At 42.3% G+C, this 21,166-nt stretch overlaps 1 long non-coding RNA gene across 2 annotated transcripts in view; it reads right to left on the reverse strand.

Moving 5' to 3' along the window:
* Positions 1–4,744: 4,744 nt before the first annotated feature.
* Positions 4,745–21,166, reverse strand: part of LOC112629394 — a 102,844-nt gene continuing 86,422 nt past the window's right edge. Inside the window, exons 1-3 of one of the 2 annotated variants that reach the window (XR_003120587.1) lie at positions 12,559–12,778; positions 8,641–8,739; positions 4,745–5,717 (exon numbers count right to left, since the gene is read on the reverse strand). This is a non-coding gene — a long non-coding RNA (uncharacterized LOC112629394). Of the gene's footprint in view, positions 5,718–8,640; positions 8,740–12,558; positions 12,779–21,166 lie in introns of those variants that run through there. The other variant, XR_003120588.1, reaches the window with a different exon arrangement.

Here is a 21,166-nt window from a genome sequence, read left to right on the forward strand (position 1 = left end):
AGAAACAAAACTTAACATGAGCTATTTCTGTAAATGCCCATATTAGAAAACCAGAACTGAAGCTCTAACAATCAGAAGCTGCCAACAAATTTATAATTATATAACTGAGGACTTCTCAGCAGGATAGACCAAATGAGGCAAGTTTTAATTGTAACCAATCAAATATTTCATTTCTGTTGTTTCCTCGTTCACTCCACAAAAGCCTGTCGCTTCCTTTCTTCACCATAGGCACTGAACCACTTTTAGTTTGGAGCTGCCTGATTCATGAATCTGAAACTGACCCAGTAGTCCCATGGAGTTTTCAGATCAACATAGAATTTGATCCTTCTGATCTTACAGCTTCAAACTTACATTTGTTTTATCTGAGTTCCTTCCACAGGAAAGGAACCCCAGACCTCTCAAAGAGTATCAAAGAACTGAAACTCACCAGATCATCACATGCAATGAGATGTCAGGCCCCTCATTCTTCATGATTTCTTCCTTGCCCCTCCCTAGTTCCTGTTTTCTTACATATTGTTACATTTCTTCCCTGCTAACCCCTAGTTTTAATCAGTCAGGGAGGTGGACTTGAGACTGATCTCCTATCTCCTGGACAGCAGCACCTGATTAAAGCCTTCTTCCTTGGCAATATTCATTGTCTCGGGTATTGGCTTTCTGTGCAGTGAGCAGCAGGACCTCGATGAACCCCTGGTGTTTCTGTAACAAATCATTGCTTGCTCAAATAAACTCTTTAAATTTTTATGGTGCCTCAGTTTATGTTTTAACAATATTCAGCATTTATAACTAAAAGACCACAGCATACATCAAGAAAAAAAATTAAAACACATCTTATGTGTCTTACTTAGTATATCATTGGAAAACAATCATGATATTTTACATTTTCTACCTGACACTAAAATGTCACTGATGTCTCTTCTCCAGGCCTGATTTATCAGGCACAGCAGGCACCGAGCCCAGGGCCCACAGTTCTTCTAAGGGCCTTTGAAAATATTTTAATTTATTTTAAAAACAAGAAGACAATAAAATCACAAACTTTTAGGTAGTGGAAAAATTTTAATATGTACTACGAATAATTCCATCTTTATGCCAATATGTCTTAAAATGCATTTTTTATGGAAAAGAGAGGGGGGAGGTCCAAAAGTGCCCAAAGCCCATGGAAGTCACAATATATTTCTGTTTTTCTCCCCACGTTAGTTTCTCCATGTTCCAGGAATTTTATTATCAGTCTCAGCCTTGCTGTTCTGGGCAGGAAGAAATGAAAGAAGGAGGAAGGAAGCCACGTCTCCTGAACACTGCCCATGTGCCCAGCACAGTGACTGCTGTTGTGTAGTCAGCATCTCATCGGGGAGGACAGGTGACTCTCCAAGAAGACATATCCAATCAGCCAAGCTACAATTCAATCATTGATCTTTAAAAAACTAGCCCCCAAAACATAATGTCAAGCCGTGGAAATGGCTATATTGATGGATATCTTGATTTGGATGTACATCAGGATACACCCAAATGCCAAGTGTAGTGCTCAGGGTCCCCCAACATGACTGGCCTCTGCACAGTCAAACCCTTGAATACAAGGCAGGCAGTGTGCACAGAAGAAACCCAGGGCCTTCTTGGCAATGATTTGAGTTGCATACTCTGTCTCCTCTTTTCATGCAGTTTTACTTTCTGCTTAAAGTAAAACATCCCAAGAAGCTCCCTCACTGCTTTTTCTGCCTCCTGTTACCCACCCTGATTTGAAACTCCACTTTTGCAATGTCACAGTCTGCCGACTAAACACCAAACCCCGGGTCCCCACATGCATGTCAGCTCCACAAGAAGCTTCATCCTGACATTGACCCTCCCACCCATCGGTGCATCCACCGAGTGTGTCACCAGCAAGATCAATCCCACGCTGCTCAGCACCATTAGAAACCAAGACTAATAAATCATTTGCCCGCTCTCAGCCCACAGATGGTAAGTGTGGTTCGATGCAGGTAATTATTTAAAAAAATGACTTTGGGAGCAAAAAATCAAAACATGGGAGTATGTGTCTGATAGAAAAGGCCTGCAAAGAGATTTGGGAGTTCTAATGACTCCAAGGAGTGGGTGAAAAGTCCTAGCGCCTGACAGTAGCTGGGCAGTCTGGTTGACAGAATTGATTCCTTCTCCCCTCCACACCGCCGGGCCTTGTGTCTGCTCGCCTCCAGGTCCCCCGTGCCAGGCGTGGGAAGGTGGGGGCCAGAGTATTCCCTCCTGCCTTAATGTGTTTGCAGAAAACAGCCCCCACCAACCCATCAATTACCAAGACTGTCAGTCCCAGAGAAGGTGTTGTGACAGTGATGGGGTCAGGTAAAGCCTTAGGGGCTACAACGAGACACATTAAACCAGTCTTTATGTCACCACCTTCTGTCCCCTGTTAACACCCCCCTCAAAGTACACATTTTTCTTTTCCCTTTAACTTTCACAAGGATGTTTCTGGTTTCCACAAAAAGTAGCATGGATGGCATGTCTTTATTATTACAGCTGTCATTCATTAGAGTGACCTGTGCTCCCCTAGGCTCTGAGCTCCCTCTCTGTCCCCAGGCATGAATGGGCTGGCTGATGCTTCTGTCCTTCCACCACTTCATAAAGAGAACATCTCTTAAGAGACTGCAAGCGTCCTCCTGCTAGAGGTGAAAGATAAAAGACCAACCCTCCTCTCAAATTTCCTCAAAACATTTTATTCATTTGCTGCAGAAGGAGAGTTTCTGGATGTCATTCAGAACTGAAAATTTCATATCAGTTATCAAAAAAAAAAAGTTCTCATAACTTTGCTGGTGGAAAATGGCCTATGCCCAAGCAGAATTCAACCATAGTTCCTTGGGCCCCTGCAATCGAATGTCACCCGCAAACACCGTTAACCCAGGCGATTCCACATTCTCCAGAAATGTACAAATATCGCTTGATGCCCCAAACAGCCCATGAGTAGGTTAATTCAGTCCATGAGTGAACTAAGTGTGTAAAAATAATTCAATCCATTGTCTGACAGAACTGATCCATTACTGTTCACTGATTCAACAACTGTTCACTGAGTACCCATTCCGTGTTAGGGAATGTGTGAGCCATTCAGGATACAGAAAAAAAATGTTCCAGTTCCAACTAACTTCAAGGAAATCACAACCAAAAGTTTCACACCTATGTAGACACCTTAGGTGATTTTTTTAATACAGCAAGAAAAAGTGGAATTCATGTAAACAGATGAAAGGTATCCCAGAAAAAAAAAAAAATAGCACTAGAAAAAGTACGTTCTCACCCCAGGTAAAAGAAAAAAACTTCTATAAGTTCATGCTGCAGAATTTACCTTGAGCTGTGAAAGATATCAAGTCGTGTACTTTAGAAATCTGCTGAAGCCTACAAATTATATTAAAAGGCATGGAAGCAAAGTTAAGTGCTTTAGCTTCAGAAGAAATGCAGTCAGCGCCCTGGAACCAATTCCCAGGAGAATGCCGTGGTTCTCACAACCCAGCAAGCTAGTCAACAAGTCCAGGCAGGGACGTGAATTCACCTCCCATTCCAGACACTGATGAAATAGCACTTCCTGCTACTCTTAAATATGTTAATCCCCATTTCAAATATCTACAAGGCAAGTCTAGAGAGGGAGATGACAACTATTCTTAGAATGTACTTATTTTTCTTTAAATACAGAAAATATTCAAATCCAGTATATATAGACTTACGATCGCCACAAACTGATCAACAGTTAGTTGATTTGCCAAGCTACCTTAACGTGGCTTTTTGAGTCAACCTCATACATAGTTTGAAGAATTTGCTGTGTTTACAGGTCTAAAACAATTATTTTATAAGCTCCAGTAACAATTCCTCAAAATGCTGAAAACCAAACACACACACACACGCACACACACACACACACACACGCTCCAGCTCCCTAAGGTCTTTTGCTTTGCTTCCTGGGGCCCACATAGGCAAGAGGGCCAGGAGCTTCAGCTTAATTAGCACCTTTTTATACCAAAGCCTCTCAAGGTGAGGTGCAAAATATGCAGTAATCATTTAACAGCTCAGTCAGCTGTGCCAAGCTAACAGATGATAAGGAACAAAAGGAGAAAGACTCCTTCATTGCAGACGTGCTAAAGGAAAGCTGTGGCATGTGACCAAATAACCTTGAGTGTTCGTCACCTGTGTATTACACAAATGACCCCACAGAAAGAAAAAAATGTTATTAAAAAGCAGCAACAAAAACAAAACAGTATCAGGCACAAACCAATGAAAACATTCTCATGAAATGGCTCTCTGGGAATTTTCTAACATTTCTTCTTGGTCACCATCTGAACCCACCTGGGGGAGTACAGGCCATGAGAATACACTTGAGATTCAGCAAAAATAATTAAGAGGTTGTATAATTGACCATATTGCACATCTCACCTCTGGGGTTGGGGGTCCCCTGGTTCAAGACCCCAAGTGGGATACAAGGTCACACCCAGTGAGGGCCATTCTCTCACCTCCCTGACCATCCAGGTGGAAATTAAAGATCCCAGGATACTTTTCAAAATAGCACAGGGGATCACCCAGCTGTCTGGACCAGCAGTCCCCAGTCTCAATAAAATCCAACTTAATGTTCCCGGCTGGGAATGAGCCCTTCTCGAACATAGAGAAAGTCTGTACTCATGGACACAATTATGAAACTGTCCTTTGAGCACTGTAATTACTTTATAATTCACAGAGGACTTGAGATACTTGGAGAGTGAAGGATGCTATGAAAAAGTCAATTCGATTGTAATTTATAATTGAATTTATCCACAGAGAAACAAGTGGTCACTAAACGAAAGTATCTTCTAGGGAGCAAATTTACAGGTGTAGCTTTTACAACTACCAGTGGCTTAGCTCCAAGAAAATTCAAATTCCAAAGTGATAGCTTTCCACAAAAAACATAACTTCAGAGTTGAGTATTTGTATTAAAAAAAATTCTCACCAAGTAGTATTTTTGTAGCTCAATCCCCCACTAGTTTAATATATACTCAAGTTAGGGGAAATAGACCTAATGTGTAAAGAAGGTGACCCTAAACAGTTTCCATCACCTCCTCCTAGTTAATCTTTAAATAGCAATGGTTAGACATTGTGTGTTTTGTATACGAATTAAGAAAGGCTAAACCTACAAACTACATTCATCTTATATTAATTGACTACAAAGAAAATACTGAGAGGTAAATATTAAGAATGTCTTAAAGGGAAACTAATATCAACATTTTATGCAGCAAAGCTCATATGAACAGTCATAAATGACATTGCTAAATTTAAACACTGCATCCATAATCCACCTTTCAGCCCATGATCTGAAAGATATTTGTAATATATGGGCAAGCAGAGTTCTAAGAGAAAAGTGTAAGCAAAGGATAGGGCAATGTGTTATTTTAAAGTATATAAAAATTATCACTATATAAAAAGTTATCCCAAAACTTACCAACTTGAAACAACATTTACTATATCATAGTTTCTCTGAGTCAAGACTTCAGCAGTGGCCTAGCTGGGACCACAATCAAGTGTCAGCAGGGCATGGGGTCCCATCTCAAGGTTTGACTGAGTATGGATCCACTTCCAAGCTTACACACAGAGTTGTTTGCAGGATTCAGTTCCACACAGGCTGTTGGACTGAGGGCTTCAGTTCCTCCTGGACTGTTGGCAAGAGGCCTCCCTCACTTCCTTCCACATGGGCCTCTCCATAGAGCAGCTCACAACATAGCAGTTGCCTTCCTCAATGCAAGAAGCAAAAGAAGAAGATGGTGAATAATGGGGAAGGAAGTCAGAGCCTTTCTGTACCCTAATCCCAGAATGATATCCATCACATTTTTAGTATTCTATTTGCCAGAAATGAGTCACTTGGTTCAGTCACTTGGAGGTCAGTGGGGACCATCTCAGACAGAGGCTGCCTGCCCCAGGTAGGTGCCTGTGTAGTAAAGAATTAACTCTACCCAAAGAGCAGCAGTCTAGCCTTTGAATCTCTAAATCCTTGGAATTTCCTGAGTGATAGCAGTGCCTTTGTTATTCATGGTGGACCCCTCTTATGCTGATGAGGTGACTCATTGTGGGCCCCTGGAGAGTTTGTGCTCATAGATGACTAAGGGTGAAAGCTGGCCACCTTGAAAGCCCAGTGAGATTAGAGGATTGGGACATTCAATCAGGTAATCAGCTGGTCAAGGATTCCATCAATCATGCCTATATAATGAAACCCCAATAAAAACTCTGGACACTGATATTTGGTGACTGCTATGATCTGAATGTCCCCCCAAAATTTATGTGTTGAAATGTAATCACCAATGTGATAGTATTAAGAGGTGGGGCCTTTTGGAGTAGATTCAGGCATAAGGGCAGAGCCCTCACGGATGGAATTAGGATCCTTATAAAAGGGCTTGAAGGAGTGAGTTTGCTCTCTTCTGGTCTTCTGCCTTCTAAGGTCACTGAGACAGTGTCACCTATGAGAAGAGGGCCCTCACCAGACACTGGCACCTGGAGCTTGGACTTCCCAGCCTCCAGAACTGTGAAAAATAAATATGTGTTCTTTATGTATAGTACATAGTGTATGATATTTTATTGGAGCAGCACAAAGTGACTAAGACAGTGACCTTCATAGGCTGACAATGCTGCACATTATCACACTTCAACAACAGGAGGGTAACACATCCCTGAGGACACTGAAGCTTTACATTTGTGACCCTCTGAGTCTCAAGTCCTGTCCCATGTGTCTCTTCCTTTGGCTGGCTCTAATTTGTGTCCTTTTGCTATAATAAAACTGTAATTTTAAGTATGGTGCTTTCCTGCATTCGGTGAGTCATTCTGGCAATTTATCAAACCTGAGGGAGTCCATGGGAACCCCTAAATTTGTTGTTACCTTTTCTCATGTGAGGATGGCCCTGGGGACTCCCAAACTTGTAAGTGGTGTCAGAAGTCTTGGGGAGACTTGACAGTCTTGGAAGACTGTGCCCTTAACCTTGAGTTCGGCTGCCACCAAGTTAATACCTGAAAGACTTTTGCTGTTCCATTTATTCCAAAAGGAATTAACTATTTGGTTTGTTCATTTGTTTAGGTTTTAGTCTTTCTTCTCTTTTTGAAGACAATTTCCTCAAGAGATATCCTAGATAAGCAAGTGGGGAAACTATTACCACTTTTTAGAGGACACCAGCCTCATCAAGTGATCATCCCCAGGCTAACAGAGCTCCTTCTAGGGCTATGGTAACCACTGGGTTGGTGCAGGAGAGCTGGAAAGTGAACATGACAATGGCGTGCCCTTTATGAATCCCACCAAACACAATAGCAGCTAAATTATTGAAATGTTTGTCAATTTATTGCCACAGCAAATATTTTGAGATTTCTAGCTCAATGTATTCTACTGAGCATATTTTAGACAATATGAATTTTAGATCATTCCTTCATTATACTCCCTCTTTTTAATAAATGTTTACTGAGAGCATTCTATCTGCCAGGCACTGACGTAAGTGCTTCCCAGTATGACCTTATTTAATCCACAAAAATTATTCCTGAGGTAGTTGTCTGTTACTGCAGTAACCTTATTTTACAGATGAAGAAAGTGAGGAGCAAAGAGATTAAGGCCACAAGAAAAATAAAATTCTAAATTCACATTGAAAAGCAAGTGAGCAGATATTCTACCAGTTCTTCTTAGGGTCACTTTTACTTGGAATATAAAATTGACAGGCACTAGACTCTGTTTTTTCATTACCATGGACTAATCACTGTAAATTTAATTGATTTTAAAGGCAACTGAAATTATGTGCAAAAGAAAGGAAAACTATTAATATTTCTTAGAAAAGGGATTGCAAGCTCAACAGCTTCTGGGGCCAGGCAGATAATGTGAGTGAATAAGGGAAGCAGTTGGGGGGGGTGCCCAGTGAGCCCGGGAATGCCAGCCCCTCTACAGAATGCAAGAAACACAGGGACCCCATCGCTGCCTGTGGGAATAGGGTCCAGCATTGCCTAACCACAGGCTTTTCAAGAAAAACCCAGGAATCTGAAGTTTAAAAAAAAAAATTCCTTATTTTTAAATGTTGGCCACAAGCTCTTGTTTTAATTTCTAAGCTAAACAAAACACACCAGTGGTTCAGAAGTTGACCTAGAAAAAATAACTAAGAGAACAAATGTTATTTTGGCTCATTTGATCCCTGTCAAGAATCAAACCAGATTATCATGGCTCCTGGTTGGAGCCAAAATGGCTTGACTCTATGGTGTGGACCACTTCACAAATAAGCTCTTCACCTTGTAAACTTTGCAGACACAGAGCTGACCAACTGGAGACAGCTAAGAAAGGAACCATGACGTCATGAGCTCTTGAGGTTGGGAGAAATCATAAAAAGACCGGATCCATTGAAGAAATCCCTTCCACCCACATCTCTAGCAAATAATTATCCAGATTATCCCAGAATCTTCTAGGGGATTAATCTAAGGGATTCTTGAATCTATGGGAATTAATCTGAAGATATCTCATCTCCCTTCTAATGAGCTCCAGTCATTATGAAATTCTTCCTAATACTGGCTTGAAGTGTGCCCTGCACTCAGGCATCCTAATTCTCTTCCCTGGATCCAGCTGACTGTACCAGCCTCTTTGCACCTGACAGCCTTTCCCATATTCATAAACACCCTCTACAGCAAGATTTATCTTACCTTACAGCCCTTCCAAGTAGGAGCTCCTCAGTATCTAGTTACCCTCTTCTGACCTAGCTTCATAATATAAGTCTTCCCTTTAAAACATTGCACCTAGAACTAAACATGCAGAAGATGAGCTCAAACTGCTTCTCAAAAAAAAAAAAAAAAAATCCCACCAAACAAGGCCATGCTACAGTTTGCCAATGGGAGAATCCACAACACACTTTTTGACCAACTTAGATATAAACTTGAAGAATTAGAATGAAATAGTGAAAAGTCTACTTTAAAATTTGAATTTGGTAATTTAGGAATTAAATTACATATTTATTCTGAATCACACATTCTAATAAATCAATTTAGAAGCATAGCTTTTCTGGCTGGATGTGGTGGCTCATGCCTGTTAATCCCAGCACTTTGGGAGGTGAAGGCAGGAGGATCACCTGAGATCAGGAGTTCAAGACCAGCCTGGGCACCATAGTGGGACCCCCATCTCAACAACAACCACAAAATAAAAACATGGCTTTTCTTTTCTACACACGTCATCAGAAAAAATTATTCACTCTTCATTTGCATCATTACATCATCCCTGCCATCACTGGAGCCACCTTCAGAGTCACATAAATAAAACAGATTTCCAGAACATATCTTTAGCTCTAAATTGCTCAAAGTGTAGTATTTTTAAAAAGTTTCAGCCAGGCGCAGTGGCTCACTCCTGTAATCCTAGCACTTTGGGAGGCTGAGGTGGGCGGATCACGAGGTCAGGAGATCGTGACCGTTCTGGCTAACACGGTGAAACCCCGACTCTACTAAAAATACAAAAAACTTAGCTGGGCGTGGTGGCGGGCACCTGTAGTCCCAGCTACTCGGAAGGCTGAGTCAGGAGAAGGGCGTCAACCTGGGAGGCGGAGCTTGCAGTGAGCGGAGATAGCGCCACTGCACTCCAGCCTGGGCGACACAGCGAGACTCCGTCTCAAAAAAACAAAAAAAAAAATTCATTTAAGTAAAACATACACATACAGAAAAAGGCACAAATCATTCGTGTTTGGCTCATTGATTTTGCTCAAAGTGAGCCAACAGAACGACTCTGGCCCTCATTACAAACCAGTGCCCCAGAAGCCCCGCCCTTTTCCTCTTCAGAGGGAAACCGTTATCCTGACTCCTACCACAGCAGTTTAAAGGTACCTGCTTTTGAATTTTATGTAAGAGTTATTTGTGTCTAGTTTCTTTTAGTCAATATTATGCTCATGAGAGTCATCCATACTATTTTATATTGTAGTTACACTTGTAGTTCAAGGTTTAAGTTTACATCTGTATGTGGTGCATTTGCTATGTTGTTCCCCCAAGCCACAAGTGTCTATTTGCATAATATTAAGCAGCTGGGCTTTTGAAATTCATCTCATAGGTTTATAGATGTGTGATTTCCACAATATAACCCCCTATTTGTTGGCTTTGTCGAGTGATTTCTAAAAATCAATAAAAAACTTGTTTAAATCAACATTTTGCATTTAAAACTGTGAGGTCATACACCCAGGAATAATCACTAAATTGATGTGAAATTTCTTTGCCTCCTTTTTTTTTAACTAATTCTGTCAAGGGGCCTCTGTAAGCCTCAAAACTGGCATTGATGGAGGTAATATGTCTTCATAATACAATATATTCTTGTTTCCTGTAATATGAGAGACTTATTAGACCTTAAATATAAGGTGGCTTTTTTTCCGATGCATAATTTTTGGAGGAAAAGCTCATCACATATTCAGGCATAAATTGTGTCTCATATTAACCTCTTATCACTTGGGTTCCAATATTTTCTCTTATTGAACCTATGATTAGCTAAAATACCCAGATTTTTTGCTCATGAGTTCCTACAGAACTATTTATTGCCAGAGTATATTTCTATTTATACTTATACTTTTAACTAAGTATAAATTCCATATTAAGATCATCATATACCTCCATGTATATAATGCTAGGGATTTTTCAAAGCACTTTCAAATGCATTATCACAATAATTCAGTGCAATAGCCCAGGGAATGAATTGTTATGCACATTTTATACATATGAATATAATTATCACTGATGGATTTCAACATGTTTGAAGGGATAATGCTGATGTTTTATAAAAGGCTCCTTCAAATGGAAAAGAACACTATCTAGCAAAATCAAAAGTCATGATATTTGAATATTCCCTGAAAAATACAAAAAGTAAGCTAGCACACAGCAAAATATTATTGTGATAAATAAAAGAAAAGCAAATTCAAACAATAATGAGGACCATTTTAGACTTAGTTAATGAATGAGGCAGAATCCAACAGTGATAAAATTGCAGAGAAATTGTTACATTCATTATTTGCTGGTAACACCATAAATTTGTATAATTCTTCTGGAAAAGTAAGTTGGCAATATGTTTATTTTAAAAACCAAAAACCAATCCATACCCATTCGCCAAATATTCGCCTGCATAAAATTTATTCTGGAGGAAATTATTTAGAAGAAAATACGTCATTTGCAGGGAGATGTTCATTGAAGCCTTATTTACAATAATAAGAAAAGCAAACAATGTAAGTTTATTTCAATATTTTAAATAAAGCTTTGTTCAAAGGAATGCCATCCAATCTCTCTCTCTCTCTTTTTCATACACACTCACACATACTATACTTTGCAAATATGGGAGAGAATATTACTGTTTCTGTATTCCTGTTACATCTTGTTCATTCCCAATATTCCCAATATTGTATTTCACACAATACTTTCTCATCTGATTTTTCTTATTTAACCATACAGTTAAGTTTGCATTGGCCCAGGAACAGCCTTTGTGGTGAGGAAAAGGCTAGCAGGTATAACATGATTTTCAAAACTGCAAAACCAGATGGGAACTGTGACTCTCTGAATGGAGAGGCTGTGGCTGTGTCTATGCACTTACAAATAAATTTTGTGATGAAAATACATTTGCATGAATCTCCAGATAACCTGAATAATTGTTTATCCAACAGTGCCGACTCTAAACATTTTGGCAGATCACAGGACGCCATCCCCAGCAGGCATCTCTCTTGTAGTGTAAAATGCACAGTGGCTCCCTCAACGTCTCGCTAATAGCTGCAGGAGGAGGGGGAAGGAAGACTTCATCTAGGTCCTTAGCAAGCGTAATTCAAGTCCTTGCCTTCATTAGTCTAAATATCATTTAGACTTTTTAACATGAAATTTGATTTTCTTAATTTAGAGGGGAAAATATTCGTTTAGTTCATGTATTTCCTGAGATATGCGGGAAATGTCAAGAGGTGGAAAACCAGGTATTTAAGGGGGTTTTGCACTTTTTATACAATCTAGTGCCTTAACTTCCCCTCAAGAGAGACAGGAGAAGCAGCTCAGACCATTGAAACAGTGTGCTCAATGTCAATGTTTGCCTTTCCAAATCCACATGTTTCTGGTCACTTCATGACATGTTTATTGGTCTTGACAGGCAAGGAATAGAACAGGAAACTGCAACCTTGCACCCATCTGACTGGTCTGTGGGCAGACCAGCCTTGGTTTTTGCTTTGTTGAGTTCCACATGGTGGCTAAAGGCCCTCCTGCCATTAACTCCCCTTACATCCGATTCTCTGTAAAATTTGTACCAGCAAGTCTGGGGCAGTTAAATATATGGCTTGGGTAATTAAGCAGGTTACAGATGAATATTATTTGGTCTGCAAACAATTCTGTAAAAGGTTCCAGAGGGTTGTCTCGAGGATTGTAGCTTATTTGTGGGGTTTTGGCAGGAAATGGCTAATTATGACACCTGCACACGTTTCTATACAATTGGAGCCTGGGGATTCTCAACCTTGTGTACACAAGTCAGACTCGCCTTCATGGTGGGGAGCCACACAGCAGAGGACTGAGATCAAGCAGAGCCTTGTTAGCAGCACTGTGGAGGAAACAGTTCAGCTCGGGCTAGCAGCTTACCTCTATGCATTTCCCCAGCAACCAATCCTAGGGATGCTGGCATCGAAATTAGCCCCTTACGTGCTCCGTATCCACTGCAGGTCTTCTGAAGGTGCACTAGTCCATCGTGAAAACATTACTTCGAGAGCAATTTCTCTGTCCCTGTAGGTTAGGAATTCCACTGATGGCATCTGGGAACCCTCTGTAAACCTGCAAGCAGAATTGGCAATGGGTATAAGCATGGAGAGAAATCCATAGCTTTTATCTGTTTCTCAAAGATAACAGATGGTGACTGCCTGATGTCAATGCTGCAATCTCAGAGCAGTGTGGGATCAGTTGAAGGACTTTAGGAAACAGAATGTGCCAAAACCCCAGGCTGCCCAGCTGGAGCCATCTCCTCTTCTTCCTCCTGGGTGTCCAGCTGACCCTAATTTCCAGCAGCTTCTGCTGGTAGGTGTGGCCATGTGGTTGAGTCCTAACCAAAGGCATATGAAAAGGAAGATGGCGCCTGTTCTGGCCAAGGCTTTTAATAGGTGACTGCCCCTCCTACAAATCTTTTCACCTTTCACCAGTTCATGTAGAGGATGACAAGGGGGTAAGAGACAGTAGAACTGTAAGTCAAAAGGAGCTTGGATTCCTGAGTCATCATATGGAAGAAAGCTTCCCACCAATCAACAACAGCTGCCTCAGACCGTGGAGCACAAAAGTAAACTTCTCTTCTGTTGAAAAATTCATTGTACACATTTATACAGAGTAGGCTAGTCTACTGTAAGACGGGAAGCAGCCTGGTCGTATTTGCATTTTAGAATGGGCTTCATGCTTCGAATATAGTTTTTGTGATGAAGAGAAACATCAGGCTTTCACTGTACTGCAGCGCTTTTGTATTATCACTTTTCAAAGTGCCCAACACATCTTGCCATTCCCACAGTGCCCAAATCTTAGACAACAAAAAAAGCATTTTATTTATAGATCAGCTGCTGGGTCATCTCCTTTAGACTCATACACAAGGGCACAAAGTCTTCCAATATTATTTCCCTAAGTATGACATCCAATTTTTCCTTGAATATCTCTAGTTCTAGAGTCGTGACGGCTTCCTGAGTGAAATTATTCTACTGCTTGATTGACCTTCATGGTCCAGAATTTTTTTCCCCCACATCAGACTTTGGTTTTCTCTCTTCTGGCTTCACCAAGTAATTGGCCAGACCCAGGTGAATAAAATCACTCCATAGTGAAAACCGGAAACACAGAGGTAAATGACTAAAATTAGCCTTTATTAAGTACTCCCTAGGTGTGATCTCCTTCAATCCTCATACTAATCCTCCATTTGACAGGCTCTGAGATTTTAAATAACCCACCCGTTATCACAACACAAAGGATGGAACCATGGCAGGCCTAGATCCTCATGGGCTTACAGCCCAGCCCAGCCCAGCCCAGTCCCCTCTAATTGACTGTCTAGGACTCAGCTAATAGAAGCATTTCATCACTGATTCACGCTCAAGTTCCTCAGTCATTTGGGGAAATAAAACCTTGAGTTCGCTGAGTATTTTTACTTTGGTGTAGTGCACTTCCCAGAGCCAAAACAATTATGTTTTAGAAAGTATTCTAATTCCCTTGAAAGAGACCCAGCAGAAATGGTTGTAGACAGGAGGTATACAGAGACAGTGGATTTGAGAAAATCACTTTCTCATTGCTCAAAATGAGCTTCCAGAACGGATTAGAAAACATTCACTCTGAAAAGGAGCTGGGGAATTTGGGAAATGTTATATTGGTGTTGATCAGGTCCCTCTGTTCATGCATTGAAGATCTGAGACTAGGGGCCTGGGTGTCTCCTAACTCTCCTCTTCATTGCCTGCCCTTGCATAAATGGGAGGAAGGGTCCCCAGCCCCTCCATCACATCCTGGTCCTCCTGTAATCTTTGTTCAGTTGTATGCAGAGGGCCTTTGCAAGGGGAGGGGAGGGATCAGACCTTTCTGAGCCAAGGCATAGGCATCCCCAGCCACACTGATCAAGGCAGAGGCATGGGGTCTGCAAGGGCAGGGCAGCCCCGAGCCGGCCGCAGCCAAAGCATGTCCATGCCAAGCTCATCACCAGGACTGGGTAATGAGGTCAATGTGAAAACAACTGGAAGGCACGTTCCCCAGGAAACACAAGCAAAGTGGAAATGGCCCGACCTTATGTTGCGGAATCCAAACCCATTGAGTCAATTGCCGGGAAACATGACATGACCTTTCAGATGCAGTGAACATCGCTGGGAGAGCAGGCTGCCCTGCTCTTTTCCATTTGCTGCCCCCGAGGCAGCAAGTCACTGGAAATAATAGCCCCCATTCCAAATCTGTGCTTCTTTGATGAAACACACATGCACAGCATCGAGCTTGACACTGGGGCAGACATGTGCTCATGTACTTGTGTGTGCATACAGACACACACACACACACACACATATATATATATGTACTAAGTGTATATGCTTTTATTTATCTGTAAGTCCCTTTCAACTTAATGTTTCATGTTCTATAATAGAATATGATATCATTATAGCTTTATATTTTAAATAGAAGTCTTTGGGACCCAGTGCATATTATTGAGTGAGAAAATAACCTTTACAGCCTCATTCTCAACAGCAGACAATGACTCCCTCTTTGAAATCAATTAACAAAGCTACTTGCCCCTCCAACACTGCCCCAGCCCTGAAATAGACCCAATAAATCCTGCTTTTCTGTTTTCTACTGTCCTCCTATCTTTTCTACAGCTTATTAGAATCTGAACACAGAGCATGTTCTTCATGATTAGCAATTGCAAGTTAAAGGAAGGGACACTGCTCTTTCTGCAGGAAAACTGTTAAGTCTTGCTCTTGGGATTCAAACTTCAAGCCAGGAATGCTTGCCTTGGAAGCCAGTTTGACGGATAAGCTGGAAAAACAGCTCTATGCTCTCTGATGGGAAAGCTCCTTTGATGAAATGTTAGACAGGGGCCCACTACATGTCACCATAAGCCCCTCTGAAGACTTCACAATCATCCACAGCGCTAAACATTTTAACAGAAAAAAAATTTCTTGCTGAGAAATGGAAAATGCTTACTAAGAGTCTGAAAAATATGATCCTATTTTTTAAAAAAGAAATGGGGTGAGGGTGGGAGTCCCAGTGGGTAATTCGTACAATGTTTAATCCTTGTTGCTGAGGACAAGTTGCAGCATCATGAGTAGGCTGGCTAAACCTGGGTTAATTACATGGATATGGCATATATTGAGTTCCCAAAAGGATAATGTATGCCAAGATTGTTCTCCTCATATTCTGTGCTCTACTTAAACTTAGAATGACAAATAGGGGAGCTGGGAGGGCTCCCGGGAGCTATGAAATATATTCCCTGTAGATTACAGAATACTTTGAGCAATCATTAGAAAATGTAATCACTACTTTATCATATAAAACTGTTTCTCACTGTTGGAGGCTGATTTTTGTAGGTTTAATATAGCTCTAGGTCATGCTTTATGGATCACTCTGCAGAAATGCTTTGTTGGAAGTTTCCACCAAGGTTAGCTTAGCCATGAGGAGGTCAGGGAGCCTGAGCAGGAGTGTGACCCTCCTTCCCACAGAGCTGGAAGATCATAATTCTTGGGACCCCTGAGAAGACTGAACTTTGGAGATGTTCCCAGTCCTACAGGTCCTGCTTTCTGTAAGTAAGCCCCATGAAATTTATCACATCAGCAAGAAATGGAATAGTCATATGGAGTGAAAGTTGCCCTTGAAAATCCCTTAGGTAGCTTGTTAAGCCAAGCAACAATAATCAAGATAACACCTAGCACTTAGTAAGAGCTTACTATGACCCACACTATTCTAGTGTTAAGATATAGGTATGATGACTACTTCCATTTTATAGATGTGGGAAACTGAGGCACAGAATGAGTCAGTGACACTCACCCAAGGTCACAGAGCCTCTCAGTGGTGGAGCCAGGATTTGAACACTGGAAGTCTGGCTTCGCAGCCCTTGCTTGTTAGTACATGTGGCTTGGTATACAGTACCCAGTATGTTACTGTGCTTGCATAAAAATTGAATGTCTGATGAACTATGAAGAGTGAAGACTAATCCTGTATGCCTTCCAGTGATGCATCTTTCTCTTCCCAATGATACCACTGAAATTGTCATTTTCCTCTTGTAGTTGAAACTGATCCAACTGTCCCATAGAGCTGATTTTTAAGGTTTCTTTGAATAAACATAGAAATTGATGCTTCCAGTCTTGAAACTTGAGAAAGTTACATTTGTCTTATCTGAGTTCCTTTTTCAGGAAACCAACCATCAGGGCTCCCAGATAGTATCAAGGAGCTGAAATTCACCAGATCACTGTCAGACCACTCACCCATCATGACTGCCTAACTGCCCGCCTGCTTCCTGTTGACCAACTTCTCTTCCTTACCCCTCCCTAATTCCTGTTTTCCCACACATGGTTACATTGCTTCCCTGCTATGTAAATCCCTAACTTTAGTCAGCCTGGGAGATTGATTTGAGACTTCTCGGCTGGGGCACCCAGTCAAAGCCTTCTTCCTTGGCAATACTCATTGTTTCAGTGATTGCCTTTCTGTGTAGCAAGCAACGGGACCTAGACCAAACCCTTAGTGTTTCAGTAACATAGGGAGCTCATACCGTTGAACTTGAGTAAGTTAGGTGTTCATCCAATGTGATTCCACTGTGTGTGATGTGATTTTATTCAGCTGGGAATAATAGAAGTGGAGACTGCCTGGCAAGAGCTACATCCTTTTTCAAACTGAGACAGTGCATGAGTAAAACCTAAACCTGGGATCAGAGACATAAAATATTTATGCCTGCCAAGAGCAACCGAAGATACATTTAAGAACTTCTTCTGGCCGGGCACAGTGGCTCACATCTGTAATCCCAGCACTTTGGGAGGCCAACATAGGCAGATCATCTGAGGTCCGGAGTTCGAGACCAGCCTAGCCAACATGGTGAAAACTCATCTCTACTAAAAATACAAAAATTAGCCAAGTGTGGTGGCACTCACCTGTAATCCCAGCTACTCGAGAGCCTGAGACAGGAGAATCACTTGAACTCAGGAGGCGGAGGTTGCAGTGAGCTGAGATTGTACCACTGCATTCCAGCCTGGGTGACAGAGTGAGACTCTGTCTGAAAAAAAAAAGAAAAAGAACTTCTTCCATCATAGACTTAAATAATTAATTAATTCTACAAAAAGGCTTGTTGGTCAATGGGAAAGATATGCTGTGATTCTGGAACATTTCTGGGAGAGAATGGGGTGGCATCGCCCCTAACATATTCACCACACAGCAGTGCCATACCCTTTGGCCTTAAAGGCACACAGTCCTGATGTTGTTGGTCTCCATACTTTGTCTGCCAAAGGCCAACTCACCATAATTAAATTAATAGAGACTAACATATAAGCCAATGCCTATGAATTAATGGCCTTGGTTTGACTAGACTATTTCTTGGTCATAGCCAGCAGATTCCCTCCACTTAGGAGAGAATAGTAAATCAAATTACAATCAGAAAGGGGCTTGAAGAACATTAAATCAGAACCATGACATGTACTAGCTCTGAAGACTGCAGCACTGAAGAAGTGCTTGAGGGACTTTTCTCCATCATGGAAAGTACTTTACCAAAGAATATCACCTTAAACTCCTGCCTCCCAGTCCACAGCCTGACCACCCTGAGAATCTATTTCCTCCCTGCTGTATATATCATCCCCATCCATCACCAGAATGGAAATAACTTGCATACAAAGCTTTAATACCTACTGGGGTTGTGAATATACTTACACTACACTCAGATGTGCAGAGAAAATGTGCTTAACGTACTTTCTTCCTGGGTAGCAGAAAAACATACATGTGCCAATGAAGCATTCTTCTGTCTCTTCGGTTTGAATAATCTCCTCTTGGTTTAAATAACCAGTCTATGCAAAGTTCAGCCCTCAGGAAAGGAGCCTTTTTTGTTGTCTCCCTAGGCAAATGCTCATCCTCTTCCCTAAGATGGTGCCAGAAGGTGTGAGGGGAGCTCACTGTGTCTTCCCAGGCATGGGAATGGAAGGAGGAGAGAAGATCCTTGGATCTATGGTGTCCTCTGGATCTTCCTTGGTCTCTGCTACTGAGTGGCTGGAGAGCTTATCACCATCATATCGTGGTCTCCAGAGTGTGGCTTTTTGTCCTCAACATGAGAAACCTCCCCTCAAGAGTCCATGGTTAGGGCCAATTACCACCAGGCTCAAAGACCCAGCCACAGGCCTACACCTTCCATCACTGGAGGACAGGGATCTTTGTATCCCACACTCCACCATGTTCAAGCCAACCTCACTGATCTAGCCCCCTCCTTTCAACACTGCTGTACTATCAATATGCATCATGTTGGAAGGGACAGAGGACAGGCATCTTCTTAGAAGACAAGGCAGGCAAGCATTCAAGTGGTCCCATCTTTCAGGACACGTCTCCTGTACCTATCCAATGTTTCTAAAGCACTGCTGCCACTCCCCAGGGATTGTTCTCTGACTCTATCCCTTCTTTACCACATGTGTTGGGGTCCGCGTGTTTCCTAAACAAAGGAATGAACACACAAGACAACACAAGACAAGACAAACAGGGCGGCCGCCTCAAATGGCGCGCTCTGCTTTATTTTATACAGTCGTTTGTGGAATGTTGCCAAGTCACAAGACACATTGTTGTTTTTCTGACCTTTCCCTGACTTTCTGGATTTTCAAGCTGTTTACACATAAACAAGCCCCCAACACCCTGCTTCGTTTGCAAGAGCAGGACTTATCGGGAACGCCTCGTTTGCGAGCACGTAGTCCTCTACACACATACTTCACTAAGCTAGAAGAGCCAGGCTTGGGCTTTCCCACCTCTAGAGCAGTGAAATTCATGCCCCAGCCTTCATAAGTGAAGGAGGGCCTTCCTCGCAGTATAGAAAAACTATGCGACCTGAGGCCTCCAAACTTGGTGCTAATTCCACTTAAGAATTTGAAAAAGCCTTTTTCCTCCAACAATGCCAAGAGCAGCAAATCCAAATCTAATTTGAAGGGCAAGGCTGAGCAGTGACTTATTCTAATAGGGACCCACACTTCCCCTGCACAACTGAGAGCCATTGCTCAGCATGTAGGAAGAACAGTATTACAGAATAAGAAATTACAAAATACAGAATAAGAAAACTGTTCCATATTCATGTTTGGTAGTGCCTGCAGCCTGGATCTTTAGAAGTCTAGCATAACTAGACTATAATGCAAGGTGAGACTATTGCGGGGGGGCGGTTTGGAGCCCTTGCCATATGCCAGGTACTAAATGAGGTTATTTGTATCATTTCATTTAACTCATCAACAACTCTAAACGGTAGATATTATTATTACCCATTGTATGAATGAGGTGACCGGGAGCTCGCCCAAAATCTTACCTTTTAGAAAGTGGTAGTGCTTTGTGAGCCCAGGTCTGTCTGTGTCTGACCCGTGTGCTCTTGCCACCACGTGAAGATACCTTTTCATGGGATCATTCCCTCTTTCCTTGGGGTTCCCAATAACCAAACAACTAATAAACGAATCAAGGCCGACTTCATTTGAACTTCTGACTGTTTTCCAGCCAATCTGGCAGAGAACCAATTTAAATACAACATGCCCTGGGCAAATGCTTCAGATCGGCCCAGGCAGTCACTGCCTATGCCCTGCACATCTGTCTCTACTGCTGTGCCAGTGGACTGGGGGCACCCCGCAGGGCTGACTTCCATGAGCTGGAAGGAGAAGAACTCGTGGAGTTATTTTTTTATTATGCTTTCCTCACCATGCAGTGCACAGAAGCACAATTTACAGAGGCCTGTAATGAACACATTCATTCTGAAAGAACAAATTCTACACCCTGAGAACATGGAGCTCCCATAACACATCAAGTTAATCCAGGGGACACTGGAAAGCTCACCATAAGGAAGAGGAAAATGAATTGGCATTTTCAGTGATCTGAAATGGGGCTGGAGAGTTCTGATTGGCCCTAGGCCAGGGAAACCCTCAGGTTGGAGCAGGTGCCGTCAGAGGCCTGGTTGCAGAGATGACTGCCCAGGATACCAGGCACGATGCGGGACTCGGGGCAGCAAGGGCCAAAATGTCTGCAGCAGCCAAGATGGATCCAGACTGGGCAGAGGAGCTGGGAAGAATACAGGCAGGGGCAGCAGGAGGTGGGCTTCGGAAAACCACCCTAGGATGGCCTGTGACCTGGAAGCTTAGGCAAAAGCAAATGCACTGGAGATGGCGATGGAAACATTGTCTCTCCCAGTCAACCGCAGAGGAAGAGAAGCTCTCCATGCCCGCTCACCCTGCCCCATGGCCAGGATCTCTATCCCTGTCCCAGGATCCAGGGCCTGCAGAGGGAGTCTACACTTCCCACATCCAGGACAAAGAAGCCAGAGAACCGGGCCCCGCATCCTTCCAGGACAGCTTTGGGTCACAAGTCTGGGAAAATGCTCCCCATGTCATTCCTAGATCCCTTTAGCCAGCTTGCTTTTACAGAGGACCAGTCCCCACATAAGTGAAGAAGAGCAGCAGCTCTGTTTTCGCTTCTTGTGACTGCTATAACAAAGTACCCCAAGCTGGGTGGCTTAAAACAACACATTTATTCTCTTCCAGTTCTGGAAGTC

The sequence above is a fragment of the Theropithecus gelada genome, chromosome 7b, assembly GCF_003255815.1.
Source record: "Theropithecus gelada isolate Dixy chromosome 7b, Tgel_1.0, whole genome shotgun sequence".
Taxonomy (NCBI): Eukaryota; Metazoa; Chordata; class Mammalia; order Primates; family Cercopithecidae; genus Theropithecus; species Theropithecus gelada.